The sequence below is a fragment of the Notothenia rossii genome, assembly GCF_949606895.1.
Source record: "Notothenia rossii genome assembly, chromosome: 6".
Lineage (NCBI taxonomy): Eukaryota > Metazoa > Chordata > Actinopteri > Perciformes > Nototheniidae > Notothenia > Notothenia rossii.
In genome coordinates, this window is record NC_136909.1 from 8,055,994 (window position 1) to 8,074,074 (window position 18,081).

Below are 18,081 nucleotides of genomic sequence, written 5' to 3' on the forward strand. Positions count from 1 at the left end.
TGCTGATGTTATTCTGAACTTTGTATAAAGAAAACATTCAAAATTCCACAGTCTCATTCAAAACACAGAGTACCTGGACAATTCGACAACAAATCCAGTCTAATTTTCACATCTACTGAAGAGATTGACAAGAGAATATGTTCTTTTCTTCATATTTGTAATTCTTGCTGTAGACTAGGGCTGAACGATATGGACAAAATTTCATATCTCGATATTCATGCCAGATATCTCGATATCGATACGATACGATATGACCACGGGTTCGGTGAAAACCAAGCATTTTTCAGAAAAATAAAAACATCATAAAACAAAAGAGTGCAAAAGAGTGCAGTTTTATTTATTTGAACTGCCAGTCATCAACATTAACATAAAGTCACTCAAAAAATAATAAAGTAAATAAATAAAATCTAACATTTTACTGCAGCTCTGCTTTATTGGATGCGTTATCAGTTGTCACGCAAACCTGTTGGTCCTCCTTTAAGTCCCAGTCTGCTAACGCACCTCTCATCTCCTGCGCTATATTATCCCCTGTATGCTCCCCGGGGAAGAAGGATGTCTGCAGACAGCGGGTCTTGAGTTCGAATTTATTAGTTATAAAATGAAGCGTTAAACTCATGTAAGGTTCTGTTGTCCGGCTCGACCACAGGTCCGTGGTTGTGGCGAAATGATCAATTTCACGGAGCTCGGATTCAACGTTCATTTTACATTCATTATAGAGTTTTGGAATGGCCACTTGACTAAAATGTGTTCGGGATGGTATTTTATAACGCTTATCCAGCGTGTGGACCATTTTTTTAAAGCCTTCTTTTGACACTGTGTACACGGGTGCCATGTCTTTAGCTAAGTGATATGTTATTGCCTCTGTAATGACTTTATGTCTGCTGGACGTGGACTCGTATGGTGTAACACTATTAAACGCACCAGCAATCATAGTTTGCTTGGGTGTCTTAAGGGATGACTGAGAGGTCCCCGGTGTTTCTTTCAATGTCATACACTCATCATGCAGCACACGGTGGTGTTGTTTCAAGTGGTGAAACATGTTTGTTGTGTTTCCTTTCTTCGTCGCAATTTTCGCCAAGCAAGACCTGCACAACACCTCGCTCTGGTCGACATCCTCCTTTCTAAACCCAAAATACCTCCAAATAATAGAGGAGGATTTATTTTTTGGCACTAAATTAGGTTGTGCACTGCCACCGGCCGCATTATCTTCTGCACTCATGTCTCGTTTCTAAAGTTCTGATTTCCACGCTGTGAGTATCCTCGTGTGTGTGTGGCTGTGTCCGTCTCCGTCACTCCCAAGTCCCACCCTCCTATGTTTGTCATTGGTTGGGTTCAGCTGTCAATCCACAGCAAGCATGAACTAAGCTTTGTGGTTGGCTGGCCGTAGTGGTGCGTTCAATGGCAATCGGCCAAATGTTTATGGAGACTTCCACAGCTGTACAAGCAGGGCGAGTGCGGGGGAAATACGGATGAGAACTAGCTTTGTAGCTATAATCCGGCATATTTACATTTGTTTTTATACTGATGTTCATTAATGTGCATTGTCCCTATTCAAATAAATATAAAAATATATATATATATATCGTTTATACCATTGCTTTTTTTATATTGATTTCTTGAATGTTCATATCGAGATATCGATACGATAACGATATATCGTTCAGCCCTACTGTAGACACACAGGGATTGGTGTGGTTAAAGTATTATTTTGTACAGAACATTATTTGGGGGCTGTCTGGGGCCTTTAAAAGGACCCCACTAATATTGTTACAGACGTCCTATTGGAGCGTGTTGTTGTGAGTGGCCTGAGCAGCAGACGGTGCCAGCCTCCCATGGCCTGATCCTGGATTCCTCTGATATTGTTTTTTTCCCGCAGCACAAGTGTACCATGACACACACTGATGTGTTAGAGTTGTGCTAGTGTTTGGATAAAGAAAATATGTTAAAAATGCTTGTGATTCAACCGTATGATCATGACTGTTTTCTCTTTGCTCTTTACAGCCTCTCAGGATCCCCATTCCCGGAAAATTCATCGATTTTATGTTTCCTGCAGAAAGTGCGAATAACACAGTTCTCTTTAGGAGGAAAAAGAGGAAATTATCTCCAAAAATATCAAAGAAGATCTCTTAGCACCAAATTTGAGCCATGCTTATTCATTATAGCTTCACTAATGATGTAGGTTAACAGTTTGGTCATTAGAAGCCGTACTCCCCACCCCCCGGCCTGAAACACCTCCGTTGGACCCAATAGGCGCTTTCACACAGGAGTACTTTTCCCAGTATAGTTCCGAAAATGTGCGTTCACACCCAAAAAATCGGGAACTAGAACTTAGTTCATGAGAAGCTACTGAAGCCAGTCCCCAACACCGAGGACTTCCGGCCGGGGACTTCGGGCGGCAGTATACGCCGTGAGGTTGTTTGCGGCCTACCAGTAAACCCAAAGCAGAAGAAGAAGAAGTGACGTCAGCGGCTTCATTTGCCTAATCCACCCCCGGGGACTTATTCCGGTGTGAACGCGATCTGCTGAACTAAGTACGGCAAAGTACTTGGGGTGTTTCTCAATCTCGAGTACTCTTGCTTGGTAGCGCATGTCTTCTGACTCTGACTTGCTCAGAAGCGAGGCAAGAATACTTCCTGGTATTCGGAAAACGAAGAGTGGAACAGGCTAGCAAGTATGCAGGTGTGCGTCACATGAGAAGCCACAGATTTGGGGAAATTGGTCCGTGCGCAAAGCATTGTGGGGATTTTAAGACCGCTGAGTCTACACATGTGCAGCCTCGAAATGTCTCCAATCGAAGTACGCCGGGCTCGGTAGAATTCCAAGTACGCTGGACATTGGAACAGTCCTTCGGCCGCACTCGATGACGTAGTATGCTTGAAATAGTGGCTCTGGAGCAGCTTTACTTGAGATTGAGAAACACCCTTGGTGTGAAAGCGCCTATTGTTTACTTCTGTAATATAATGACATCACGATGTACTGTAACACTTCATTTCATTCATGTAATTGTTTATTTGAAGAGGGACAATGCACATTGATGAACACTTTAAACAATTAATGCTTCAAATGTAAATATGACAGATTTTAGCTTTGAGCTCATTTCCATCCGTAGGCTCACATACAACATTTAAGAATGTTGTATGTGATAGGCTAAGGGGAAGGACATCTATAAGTGGTTGATCATAACAGAGCCGGCCAGCTAACCAATCAGAGCAGACTGGCCTCTGGTTTCAGACAGAGGGTGAAAAGAGGTGCTACAGCACAGGCAGTATGAGACAAATAAAGAGCTTTTTGAACATTAAAGCATGGAGACATGTCACAGTAGAGACACTACATACATATATGCACCTGAAGAGGATAATTACAAAACGTTCAGTAAGGTAGGAGACATCTTATGTCCAGCACATTAACTTTTGAAGTAAATAATACTTTCATGTGACCAGATAATTTCAGCCAGGAAAAGGTAGTAGATGTTGTTTTACACATTTTGTTACCCACACATTATTATTTTGAGCATTTCTTTGTCCCGTGGGGATCTTTAAGATATCAGAAATATATCATTTCCCAGTGCTTCAACAGAATGGCTCTTATCACATTATGTTTGTGCTTAAAAGACACCCTTTAATTACCCTTTTCTTAAGTACTCTGATGTTTTACCAACACGCAGCATTGTTAGATTATCAGGTTAGTATCGGCTCTCAATAAAACTTGAAGAAGAAAGAAACTTTTTCTTAATCCTTTCATAAAACACAACCTCCTGTGATTTCTCAGTTTACATTCATAGGCAGATCTGTTCTTGAGAAACACCTTTATCCTAATCATCAGACAAACATCTTATTTTACACATCATGTACTTTACCACTTATAACAGAAAAGCAAAGTATGTGCAAAATAACCTTTGATGGAGCACTTTGCCAAACGGTTTAGTCTCAGGAGTGTGTGACAGTCTGAAAGGTAACCTAGACGCAGCCATGAAGTGCCAGTCACTGGTTTCAGTCATCGTGCTACCTCACTGTAAGCGGATACATCGAGCTCCAAGGTTATTTTAGGGTTCACAGTAACATCTAAGGATCTCTGTTTTTTCTTTGGTGCGTCTGAAGGACGACACTGAAGAATCTCTTTAAGATCAAAGGCTGCAGATCAAACACACAGCATCCATAAGCAGAAGAAACGCCGTCATGTGGATCTCAATCACCGTCTGTCCCTAAAACCTACTGCCTGGAGAAGCAGCTGAGGGCTAAATGTAACCAGCCCCTCAGGTAGGACCCTGCAGGACTGGGGTTCAGGACCACGAGGTGGACCCATGAGACCCAGGACCAGGGCTTTCTTTTCCCATGGCTTCTAATCAGCACAACTGTGGGGGACACGATGCATCACTTAGGCTCCGAATTCAGTCTTTTATTGATTGGGACGGTTCTTTAAAAAATGTAAATGATTTGACCCAGGAGTTGCCGTTCTTTCTGATGTAAAGGATTTATTCATTTGCCCCCTTACTTCTGTGCTTAAGTAATGCCCCTTACTGTACGTAGTGATTTTGATGCAGACTTTTTATAGCATAACATGGCCACTGCTGTCATTTTGTACCTAAACAACAATCATTGCCTTAATCTGACCAATAACTTTTGTTGCCTAAATGTAACCAAGCTGTTTCCTGTGAATACAAATGTTGAAGACGTTTTGGTGGACATTCATAGGAGAAAAAAACGTGAAATAATTTATCGTACGACCCCTTGCGAACTTGCGTATGAGGATCAATTGCATATACATGGCTTAAGGGCAGACAAAAAATGATAGGACCCAAATGCACGAATCCAGACAAAAGATGATTTTAAAAAAGGTTTTTACTTGCAGTGATAAGCAAGGCAATACAATCACATAAGCAGAGTTAGGACTCCAAGAAATTACTCTTCAAAAAATAACTGAAATTCACTATAGCTTAGATAACAAACTGGCTGACCAGTATCACACGGTTCAAAAACGATCTGGCACTTGGTACAGGGAACACACAGAATATATACACATACAAGGGACTCTACAGGTGCAAACAATAAGGGCGGGGCAGGTGATCAGGTCAGTAAACATACTGACAAGGTAGGAGTCAAACTGCCTGAAAGGAGAAAGGAAATAACAAAGTAAAACAGGAAATGGCAGACAACAAAAAGGGTTAGCGGACGCGGACTTGACAATATAAACAAAGCAGATCAATAATATTAACAAATCTGACGAGACATAACAGAATTCTCTTAGCACAGTGATTACCTTTTCTTAAGCCCTTATGAAGACTCCCTATATGTTCCCAGTCCTAATGACATTTGACATCAAGCTCAAGAAAAGTTAGTAAGGAAAACCCTGACTATTCCACCCCAGTCCATGAGTCAGGGCTGAGGTAGGAACAGAGTCAGTGTGTTCGTAGACCGACAGAGGATAAAAAGGCCTGTGGAATAAAACTATTAATTATCAACGGCCTTCATCTCAAGGCACCAAGGGTCAGCTCCATAAAGATGTCTCTCCCTTTTCTGAAACATTAACCCGAAGGCATCTTTGTTATGGGCCAACACAATCTTACACAACCAGGCAGAAATGTTTAAGGGCCCTCTGAGATTTCCCCTTTAAGGCGGTATTCTGAGAAAGCACAGGACTGTATGTCACGTTATATGGAGCGTAAGAGTGACTAGTATATCATTTGGGTTGGCGAAAAAACAAAAACTCGAGACCAGTCGTCAAGGATGCTTCATTCTGGAGATGTCGGTGGTTTAAAGGAAGATACCGTGTACTTACACTTGGAATCTATCTTCACCACAAAACACACACAAAACACTGGCTGCTTGTTTCAAACACTCACACAACCTATGATTATGTTTTCACGATGAGTGACCCGTTGTGGTCGTGCAAATACTTCCTCTTTGACGCTGAAGTAGCATGATCTTGTTACAGTGATAAAAAACCCCACAAAGCCAGACTTAACCAAACGTCCCGACAACTATCAAAAGTCAGTGTTGGGTTTCTCATGCTTTCTATTTCGTTCTGCAATATAAAAGAACAAATCGATACCACTCTCTTTGTCTGTGGGCTTAGTAAACAGCAATTAGCTTTAATTGTAATAAAAGCAGGGATGAATTCACATTGCAGTGTGTTGGTGAATGTAAACTCTACCTCAGTGTGTGGTTACATACTAACCTGAAAAGATCATTTCAAATTTTCAAAATCTGTTGCTCTGTTGTTCACCCTGCATCCATAGCACCCCAGTTTAGTTGCTGCTGTTATGGAGGAGGATGCATTTGACCGTTTTCTGGCTGAATTGGACCATTCAGTGGAGGATATTTAAGCAGAGCATACTGTCGATAAAATGCAGCAAAGAGAAGCAGAGGCCTAGCTGTGCCATAAGACATGGCCATTGTCAAAAGCTTTTGCTTAGCGCCGTCAATTCAGCACACACTGAGGATTATTGATTGGACATCCACATACAAGTTGGCACGTGAGTATCTTGATATAGGTGACCAATGCAGACCTGTCGATGATTCCACTTGTTTACCCTCAAGACATAAACACTTCCCGTACGTCTGGGTTCTCACCAACACTGGAGGCCTTTTTACAGGTGGAGGAAGTGAAGATATCTCTATCCTGGAGCTACATTCCTCCTGTTAGTCAGACTGACTGATCTGTTGCAAAGAGACCTTTGATGCTCGAGATGATGCAGCTTCCTCCATTCGAACAGTCAGGAGACAACCGAACACAGCCACCTGTCAATCAAACATAATTTAATGGAAGAGACTATCTGGCCTGAAGCAAGGGGAGCTCCCAGCGCTCAGCATACCTGTCCAGCACTGATTGAAATAAAGTGAACGTCTGAGGGCTGAATGGCCCTGACAGAGCTGTGAAACAGCAGGGTGGTATGGTCACGTATACACAGCCCATGTTTGTGCAAGTGTGTGAGAGAGAGTTTGATGTGGGCTGTTAAGCGTCTACTGCAGTGACTGACACACCTTCCCAGTCTTAATAAGTCCCAGTGTGCAGTTAAACCAGCAGCTCCTCTGTTTTTCTTCCAGCAGCGTTCAGTCCGCTCTGACAGGCTTCCCTTCAGCAGCCAGCCGGCCACAGCAAGGCTCATTATACACAGCAGGCACAACTACACACAGAAACACGGGACTCGATGGAGAATAGAATGTGTTTTTGGAATGTCTATGAAAGAAAAATGTCACATTATTCTCTGCACACAGATAAGCTTCCACAACTATCAATCACCTCTATAGTTCTGTCTCTTCTATATTTTCAGTTAAAGGTCCCATGGGTGCCCTCGTTTGTAATTTATGGCCAAACAAAAACCGTTGAGACAAGGTCTTATGGCCTGTGAACTGTTTGTGTTAGCTTCCCCATAAAAAGGCATCGGCTTGTCAGCTTCAGCAGTGTGCAGACTTAAAAATAAAGATGACTTAGTGTGTATGTGTGTGTTTATTTGCATATGTTTTGTACTTGGGAAAATCAGCTGCAGTCCATATGGGCAGCTCACCTCTTGCCTCATATCTGACCTGCCGGTAGACTGAGAGCAACCTGTAAGAAGAAGGGGTTGATTAAGAAAGAGAGACATACTGTAGGAGTGATAAACAAATATGTGAAACTCACTGATGATAATGAACCGGTGGGTATTCTAGCAGCTACTGTCATCAATTATAATCCAGGAGCTGTAGTTTATAAGCAAGAATAAATGAAAGAAAAATAAATATACAGTTTATACTATTTCAAACTCATATCAATGATAAAAACATGTTAACCATGGCATAATACAATAATATTTTGCACTTCCTTGTCATTATTACTATAATTTAAAACCAATCATTTCATCTCAAGGTCCAATAAACGATCTGTGCTCATGGTAGTATTATTAAATTAGCTCATATTTAGTAACTATTCACTTTACATTGAACGTCCAATGCTAATACTAAGTGCCAACGCAAGAAGTAGTGCGTTTACATAATGTGATTGAAATTGGTTGGGTTGATGGCTGTGCCAACTTTCATTCAGGGAACTAAAGTGCACCTCACATAAAACCTGTAATGAACATTCACAATTTAATAACTGTTCCAATTATCTTTTCTAATTGTTTTTAGTGCAAGATCTCCCTAACCTAATCAGTTTTTAGCTGGTGGTGAATACATTCAAACCATTATCTGCAAATGGCCTTAGTTTTTTTTAACTCTGAGATAAATGACCTCTTAATAGTTAACAATATCTATGAATGTGTCCTGGTGGAATATGGAGCCAACAGCGACAGTAGATGCACTTTGGGCTCGTTTCCCACAGCTCTGGATTGAAGCACTCACAAGATGCCATTATGCACAGTGTGTTACAAGTAAGACACTTCTTCATGTGTCATTGTTAATACATTAAACAAGCTAAAATATATGTTATTCCCGTAAATGGTCTAATGGAAATGGTGTTCTCATCAGAACGAAGTCCCGCAAAATCGGTAATCGTTGCTAAGAGGTAATTCAACGCCTCCCCTGAAATATAGACGATGCCTTACCACCATGTGAGACGACAGCTTGTTTTAGCTTGTTTCCCAGGCTGTTTTTAGATGTGTTATGATTGTGGGCATTAGTCATAATGCCAAGGTCATGGCTTCTAGATGGCTTTTCCACTATTAGCCCTCATTATAGCTCATTAGGCCTCAGCTGCTTGTCTCTTCAGACCTCGTAACACCATCACACACACATTTATACACATATAACCCCTGTTCCGGATGGACAGATGGACATTCACACACATACAATACACAAACACGAATACAGCAGCCCCCCGTCAAACGCACTCCCGCGCCATGCCAAATGGCAAATAGCGGTGGATGAGTGTTCCTAGAAACCGGTGTTTGGTAAACGGAGAAGGCTGGGAGTCAAGGAGCGGAGTGGGCGAGCAGCAGGTGGTTCGATTTCAGGTCCCACTGGGTGCATTCCCTCACCCCAAACCCCAGGCCAAGGTAGCACGGCTGTCCGAAAACAAGTTCATCAACAGACCCTGACACTCTGCTCCTGGTCAGGGGGGGCTGGGGGTGAACAATGTGGGCTGCTGAGGGCCAAAGACCCGTCATGGCCCAGTTAGGCCTTTTCTGTCCTCGTTGTGTATCAATCACATTTAATCATTCACATTGTATTTACAAAGCCCAATATTACAAATGACACGTGTCTCACAGAATAGGACACCCTCTGTCCTTAGACCCCCATATCTACGTATAGTATCTAAAAAATATGTCGAAAGAAAATCATAATTGTATTGTATGTCGAAAAAGCTGTTGTGTAGCATTTTGAAAAACATTTGAATAATGAAACATCAAACAGGATAATTAATTAATGCAAAACATATCATTTTGTGGTAACATTATTCCTTTATTGACCATCTGTAAAGTAATACATTGTAAGAAAATACTTTATTGGAGCTCATCACTGAATGAGAGCAGGTTCAGCCCAAAGGTTAGGTTAAAAATAGATGTAGTGTGAAGAAGAATCATTCCCCTCTTGCTCTGGGCTGACACCAGAACTGACCTACATGCATGTTCATCCCATACAGCTACATGTTACATGTCCACATCCCTGTGTAGCCCCTATTTGCTTCTAAGGGGCAGGGGGGGAAGCTTCTTTGGCAGGAGGGGCTGATTTGACAGGTTCATGGGTCAGTGGTGTGAATGTCCTCCCCGCTGGCTACCATGTGCTGAAGTGTATCCGCCAAGAACGGGATGCTGAGAGAATGGGGAGGACGCAGCAGGAGGGAGACTTTTATTGGAGGAAAGGCTGTTACACTTAGTTTAACTGCAAGATGATAACAGCGGGGGATACAGCAACAGCGGCAACAGTTGCTGTCTTCAGGAAAAAGGATGAATGATGCAACTCTGTATTAGGGAAACATTGAAGCGTGAGGGAAACATAAAAAAAAGAAAAATATGTAGACGGTTCATTTGAATCCCACAGTGAACATATGGGAAACCAATTGCCTACATTGTGAACATATTGACAGGCTGCCTTCACCGTCTGCTTCTCCTACACCTGTGGCTACGGAGCTACACTAATGACATCCTTAATTCAAGATGATTGACAGCTTATAATGAAAGGGAACCAAAACGAAGGCGAAAACATGACTCAAATTCAAAGGTTTTAATGTGCAATAAAATACAAAAAAACAAATAATTCTCATTATCAAAATGGTGTTTAGTCAAATTCCACTTATACTAATTCACCTCAACTGATTCTAGATATAATGAGGCCCTTGTTAACTACCATGTGTTTCTTTCATGCTTTTCTTAGCTACAACTATTGCTTTCTTTCACCTAAAGGAATGTGTTTTATTCTGAAGAACATGTCCTTTGAAACCAAACCTGTACGTTCAGGTTTAACAACAGTAATCTCATCCTCTCTGCTTTTGTTATCTGCTCTGGGTGGCAAGAGGCAGGAGAGATTTGTTGTGTAAGAAAGCGCGGGGTATCACTTCGTCGAGCCGTGTGCTTACATAGTTGTATAGATTGATATCACCTACTTACAACCTCAGTATTGTACATCTCTGTTCCATCTCCCCACACGTCACTGTGGACTATCAGATATGGGCCCGAGCTATTTATGAGGTTACAATGGCGCTGTCAGTGTGGCTGAGATTAATGAAGCCTGTTTCTGTGGCTGCGGGGCTTTGATAGCTCGTTTCTTCTTCTGCACATGTTCCCTCAGCCGGGTGCTGGGGACCCCGGGCTACACCAGGCTGTCCTACACACTGCCTGGCCATAACTCAGATAGGGCCGTAAGAGTTTACTTTCTATATAACTAGAAAACATTACTACTATAGGTCTTTATTTGCAAGATGACGAACTGTGGTGGGAGCTTCTAAAAACATACGTTACCCACTATTACATGTCCGTCTGTCGGTTCGATATCGCATTGTTGGAGTTTAATTTACCTAAGAGGAGGTTGCTAACAAGTTGCTAAATGTCACTATGGCAAACATCAGTCCACCTTTGGTGAAGTCATGCAACTGCAGTGTAGGTTGTTGCCTGTTTGTAGCAACAATACAATGGAGAAATCCCTTGTATTGTAAGTACAGGGAACCAGTTTGACGCTAACTTTGGTCTTAGCCTACAAACATGCATCATCCCTGCAGCACCCCATTGTAAATGCTCTTGTCTGCAGTCTTTTCTGATCTGAAATGCTGCTGCTAACTTGTTTAACATGTGAAGGAATGTACTAACACAAGAACAGATAGCACACATGACAAAGATCTGTGTTTGACATTTGACACACTGACATTGAGATGATGGTAAAAGTTGAATTCTTTAAGGGTACTGTTGGGTGGCATTGATTTAACCTTACCTGTCTGCAGTGTAGCTAACATGAGGAAGTGACCAGTTACTTGATAGCAGTACAGTAGCCTACCATAAATCATATGTTCTTTTGCCCAGGGGACGAACACACAATGCCAGACACGCCGTGAACTCTCCCCCTCTCGGTGCACTTGCCCCAAGGTGGATATATCAGTTGCTGGTCTTGTGAATGAACACACAATGGGTCATATTAGCTGTCACTTTCAGCGAGTCCACTCATCATAAGAAGTAAAGGTAAAGAACGGATCACCTGCAAGTTCGCACAATGGCCCGGCCTTGTACTACACACTCTGGGGAAAGACTCTTAATACACATACTAATGTAATCCTCTGGTTGCCATTCACTTCACTCACCAGGCCAGCTGACATTCGCTTTCCAGAGGCGACCAACATGCACACACGGTTAATTGCTTTCTGGAGTTAATCATTTTCGAGTGTTATGTGGTGTAGATCATTCCCTTAACACTTCAACAATATGTTACACAAAGAGAGGACCAATTAAAACCGTGTGACTCTAACCTAATAATGAATAATAATAATGGCTTTAATTTATAAAGCACTTCATATTTTCATTCAAATCCCGAAGTGCTAACATCGTAAAAAGAATAAAAAGCAATAAATAAAAATAAATAAGTAAAAAGAATAAAATAAGATAAAAGGGTGATAATAAATAAATAAAAGGTCTAGGGAAAGGCTCTATTGAAGAGGTGGGTTTTGAGGCCTTTTTTAAAAACCTCCACAGTCTGTGATGCTCTCATGTGGTCGGGGAGAGCGTTCCACAGACTGGGGGCAGCCGAGCAGAAGGCCCGGTCTCCCATAGTACGGAGCTTAGTCCTCGGGGGTTTGAGGAGGTTTGAGTTGCTGGAGCGGGTGGTCCGCACGGAGGTAAGGGGGGTGAGGAGTTCCTTGAGGTATGGAGGGGCTGTTCCATAGATACACTGGTGTGTGAGGACGGAGACCTTGAATTCGATCCTCAATTCCACGGGGAGCCAGTGTAGTGATTTCAGGATGGGGGTGATATGATCATATTTGCGCACCCTCACCTAAGGCTTGTTAGCTTTAAAGTCATAGTATAGTATGATGAAAGAGTATTGTGTGCCTCTACTGTGACATATCTACATGATTTAATGTTCAAAAAGCTCTTTATTTTTCTCATCACACCTCTTTTCACCCTCTGTCTGAAACCAGAGCCCAATCTGCTCTGATTGGTTAGCTGGCCGGCTCTGTTGTGATTGGTCAACCGCTTAGAGATGTCCCTTTCCTCACCTGCAACGTGTTAGAGCACCAGCAAATAGAAACGTGAGTGGTACATACTGTAGTGATGTCATTATGTTACAGAAGTAAACAAAAAAGTCCAATGGAGCAGTTTCAGGAACGGGGGGGGGGGGGGGGGGGGGGGAGTGTGTGGGAGAGAAACGCCCCTATAATCAATATGTTTTTGGGTTGTCTGTTGATGCCATTGTCATTGTAGGCAGGTTAGGGTTAGGGTTAGGGTTAGGTAAGCCAAAAGTAGTCTAGTAAGTTAACCAATAGTTCAAATCACTAGTAGCCATTGATAGTTGTCAAACATAGGGCCAAACTCAAAGATAACTATCACTGTCCCTGTATCTTAGTTTGAAGGAAACATTTACTGCATTTTAATCTCAATGTTTTTTAACAATTCCATTATTTGGTGGCAAAGATATCACCTCTAATGTCATTTAACACATTGGTTTCGCATTCAGTATAACTTCTTTTGAAATCCAACCTTATATCTATCATAGGTGTTTCCCTGCTCCCTGTTTTGTTGGGACAAGGCTCTGAACAAGTTGTTGAGTGTATGGCGTCAGCGAGTGGCATGTTTGGTGACAAGAAAAGATAGTACGCCAACATCTCCCGTCACGCTAGGTGTCAGGGATATTTCTTACCTTGTGAAAGTTTGTGTTGAAAGCTTCTTGTACACCTGCAGCCTCGCAGCACAACACGTAGACACTTTTCACCACTTGTGCTTATAGTCTTGGTAAAATGAAACCTCATAACTCTCTGTTCTGTTACAGCTAAAGTTGGCTTCAGATGCATTTTCCAGATCTATAATAGAAGGGATATGCGATATCACTGGTGCTCATTCAACCCATGTGTTAAGTGCAAGTGTTTATGTTTGTGTGTGTATGTGTTTGTGTGTGTGTGTGTGTGTGTGTGTGTGTGTGTGTGTGTGTGTGTGTGTGTGGGTGTGTGTGTGTGTGTGTGTGTGTGTGTGTGTGTGTGTGTGTGTGTGTGTGTGTGTGTGTGTGTGTGTGTGTGTGTGTGTGTGTGTGTGTGTGTGTGTGTGTGTGTGTGTGTGTGTGTGTGTGTGTGTGTGTGTGTGTGTGTGTGTGTGTGTGTGTGCAGTTTAGCGGGTGTGAGATGGCTATCTGGGGCCATACATCAGGCCTGGTGTAGCAGTGGGCCTGTGTAATTATCAGGTCTCAATGGGACGCTGTGTTATTTTTGCCCAGGGTGAGATGCTTATCAGGCCCTGTCAGCAGCCACCTGGATGGATGAGCCTCGCTCCTCAGAGCACCCGGCTCACCTTCCCTCTGCTCCAAAGACAAACTGGACAACTTCTCTTATTCAGGCCATGGCAATCTCTGCTAACATACAATACCAAGGCTGGAGAGACACTGATACGTACATTTAGACTGAGTTACCAGTCAAACTTTCATTGAAATGTATACATGCATATCATCATGTTCTTAGGTAACAGTAAGCTGTCTTTGGCTATTTTCTACTGTAACAATATAAATGTCCCCTTCTGATTCTGATTCTGATTCTGATCTAATCAACATGAAATATATAAATAAATACGTCTTATACATTGGAATGTGTTTCATTTAATATGCTGTATGGTTACATAGCGTTATAACAGTTATAACATTAATAACTGTTAATGTTATTAGGAACAATATGGTTGATTATTTGATAGTATTCCACAGTAATGTGTTTTCCCATCCTGAGAGGAGTAACAATGAACAAGTCCAACACATCTGCATGAGTATTAAATCAAAATGTAGATATAACAGCATTTTCTAACAGACCTAAACAAAAGACGAATAAAGCCTCCAACCACGCTAGCAGCTCTGATATTGTACTCTGCTGTAATGTATTGAACTACAGTGTATGGTACTTTTAATGGGCTACTGATGCTTAAGAAGAAAGGACAAACATGTTTCTCTTTTAGCATGCTAAAGCGTGATGGTGGTGCTTAAGTGAAAAGTAAATGAATCACCAGTCAGTGGGATTCAGTAGGCCATTAATGTCTGCACATGTCAATGTAAGTATGACAAAATACACTTTGTAACTAGAACAATTATGTAATGTGTGACAAGATTACAACCAAATAGAAGTTCTGTGAAACTGTACTTAGCGCTTAATGCTACCACGAAAAGAAGAAACAAACATTTTAACCAGGTTAACAAGCTCATGCATAATCATGGTGCTAAAGGAAAACGCAAACTATTCAGCAAAGTCAGTGGGACTCATCCTCAGAGGACGTGAATGTCTTAACAAAATATGAGCCAATATTTCGTAGCTGTACAAATATTGATGAGTAAAACGTTGACCTGCTAGTACAGTTGGGGGGTATCCAAAGACTGATTCATCCTTACAGGTTCAACAGGTTAGCAAGCTAATGTATGATAATGGTGCTAAAGAAAACGTCTACTAATCCACAGTCAGTAGGATTTATCCTCTGGCGGACATGAATGTCTTAACAAAATACGAGCAAATCCATCCCCTTGATGTAAGACTTTGACCTGCTAGTTAGCAACAGTTGGCGGGGGGGGGGGGGGGGGGTAGCCACAGTCTGATTCATCCTTATGGGGTCATTAATCCATTAAATAATTGTTGTTGGATGTTTGAATATTGGACAGTAGTTGTTTGACAGCCCTTGCTATCCCTAAAACCACGGCGCTGACATGGCAACTACAAATCATTTACTTAAAGGTGACCTATCATGCAAAATGCACTTGTACGCACTTGTACGTCTTTTCTACATGAATATGTGTCCCCGGTGTTCCAGGGAACTCACCAAGTGTCAGAAAACACAACCCTCTCTATTTTCCTCCATACCCAAATCTCTTAAAAAGGGGCTGCAACGGATCTGATACAGACTGATCCAGATTTGAACACTTCTATGACGTCACAGAAGTGGCGCTACGGCTATCGGGCCAACTCCACCAATCAGGAGGAGACAGCCACGGACATTGCCGTTGGAAAGCGCTGGAGACGCTGTAGTACATATGCCAGGCCTGTAGGTGGTGCTGTTCTCACAGAATCAGCCCATGCAAAGACAGTGTTAAATTGAGCGAAATGAGGAATGGCTAAAATGCATGATCTGTTTGGTATTTTGAAAAATAAAAAGTATAAATATGCCTTATATAGGTATGGTCCTACACTATATTATTCAAATATAGCATGATAGGTCCACCCTCATATTATACCTCTTGTGACTGTGGGTGTATTCCACCGAGACATCTTAGAACCGTTATAATGATAAATGACAATACACTACATTTTAAACTCCGATCATCTGACGGCAGCTATATGTGATTTATAGGGCAGACATCCATTAAGTGTATATTGTGCTGTCACGCTTTAATGGCATAGCACTATATTCTGTTGTTTTCTTTTCTTTCTATCTGCTCTTTAATGGATTTCCTTTTCAATTGAGCGTCCAAACCTGCTTGTGTATAAAGCATAAATCTGCTCTAATCAGCCTCACTCGCATTTCGCTGGTGTGGGTGATCACTTTTGTTTATGAGCCGTTACACAGCGTTAGCACTGAAGTGTATTCTGCTGCCAGCCCCTTAATCATTTCTCGATGCTGAGTGTCTTTGTTGTGCTTAATGCAAACACTGGGCGATTTAAGATGTGTTTTGAAATTAATCTGCTCTAAGCTCTGTACTTTTCTGGAGGAAGAAAACAAACAACACAAGGCAAACATGCACAAATAAACACCCTGCACATCACGTAGGCAAAACGTATGTTCATGCATTTAACAAAATGTACCTTTATTTTATAAAATTGATTTATCAGTTAGAACATGCATTTCTGGTCCAATGATCAAAAGAGTAAAGCCTAGTGTGTGTGTGTGTGTGTGTGTGTGTGTGTGTGTGTGTGTGTGTGTGTGTGTGTGTGTGTGTGTGTGTGTGTGTGTGTGTGTGTGTGTGTGTGTGTGTGTGTGTGTGTGGCCTAGCATTACTATACACAGTCACGTGTGGGGACTCGCCTCCTTTATGGGGACAAAATGGAGGTCCCCATAAAGGGAATAATTAATTTTAGGGTGAAGACTTGGTTAGGGTAAGGGTTAGGGTTAGGCATGTGTAATGTCCCCTGGAGTGATGTATACATGGTATTTGTGTGTGTGTGTGTGTGTGTGTGTGTGTGTGTGCGTGTGTGTGTGTGTGTGTGTGTGTGTGTGTGTGTGTGTGTGTGTGTGTGTGTGTGCGCGTGTTTGTGTGTGTGTGTGTGGCCTAGCATTACTATACACAGTCACGTGTGGGGACTCGCCTCCTTTATGGGGACAAAATGGAGGTCCCCATAAAGGGAATAATTAATTTTAGGGTGGAGACTTGGTTAGGTTTAGGGTTAGTGTTAGGCATGTATAATGTCCCCTGGAGTGATGTATACATGGTATTTGTGTGTGTGTGTGTGTGTGTGTGTGTGTGTGTGTGTGTGTGTGTGTGTGTGTGTGTGTGTGTGTGTGTGTGTGTGTGTGTGTGTGGACACAGTGTCAGTGTGAGCAGGAACCGGAAAAGCATTGTGACATTCTGACCCAAAAAACCCAAAAAGTTAGCTTTCTGGTGGCACGAGGGTTTGATTTGTCTCTCAGCACAAAAAACAGTAGCCTTTCATCACCTGCTTTATCCTTTACCGAAGCCTTTCCCTGCACACCTCTCCAAGCTGTGCCAGCCAATGTTGGAAAGGTTACTTTCATTATGCAGAGCATCGGATCAGTAATAAATTACCCGCCTGTGCACCTTCCAGCACAGATGTTTTGTTGAAATTGTTTAACATTGAATCCTTGAGTTCAAAGGAGAGAGGATAAAGAATGCCACGATTGGGTTTCTGTTTGTGGAGACATGTGTTCTTTATTGCTCTAAAGACAAATGAAAAAGTAAATTGAAAGAACTTTTATTGCACAAGTGATTCCAAACCAGCTACAGTACAGTGTGTGTTTTTCGATATCCTGTGGCTTATTTATTAGCTGTATCACAGCAATGAATCAGCGTTGAAGAAAAGCAAAATGTGCTTTTATTTAATATGAAAAATGTTGCAATTTTTTACTTTGAGTTGAAAACGCTTTGCGCTGATTCAATATCATCTTTCTTTTTTATAGTCAGGGTTGGTTTCTACTTAACAGTCTGCTTGTTCAAACAGAACACAAAGGCAATTGAAAATCGTGATTTTATAAAACAAAAAGTGCTAAAAACTGCAAAAATGTAAGTCTGTACATTAGCAAGAACAAACAAGTCCATGTTTGAATTTTCACAAATGACATAAGGAATCTGGCATGAGCCCACAGTATCAAAACAAGAGTCTACAGCCACATTAGCGTCCACTGCTTTGAGCTAAGTGCTAAGCATGCTAACATACCAACAATGAACGCTAAAATACTAATGGTTATTAACTTTAATGCCAGCCATGTTTCGCAAAGTTAAGCATGTAAGCATTATGCCGGGGATATAAGGTGTCCAAATAGCACCATTTAATTGCAGT

General features: G+C 41.8%; 1 long non-coding RNA gene across 1 annotated transcript; it reads left to right on the forward strand.

Annotated features, from left to right (window-relative positions):
- Positions 1–4,006: 4,006 nt before the first annotated feature.
- Positions 4,007–14,108, forward strand: LOC307044074. The gene is made up of 3 exons (XR_013809515.1): positions 4,007–4,256; positions 12,535–12,645; positions 13,821–14,108. It is a non-coding gene; the product is annotated as an uncharacterized lncRNA (long non-coding RNA).
- Positions 14,109–18,081: the final 3,973 nt, after the last annotated feature.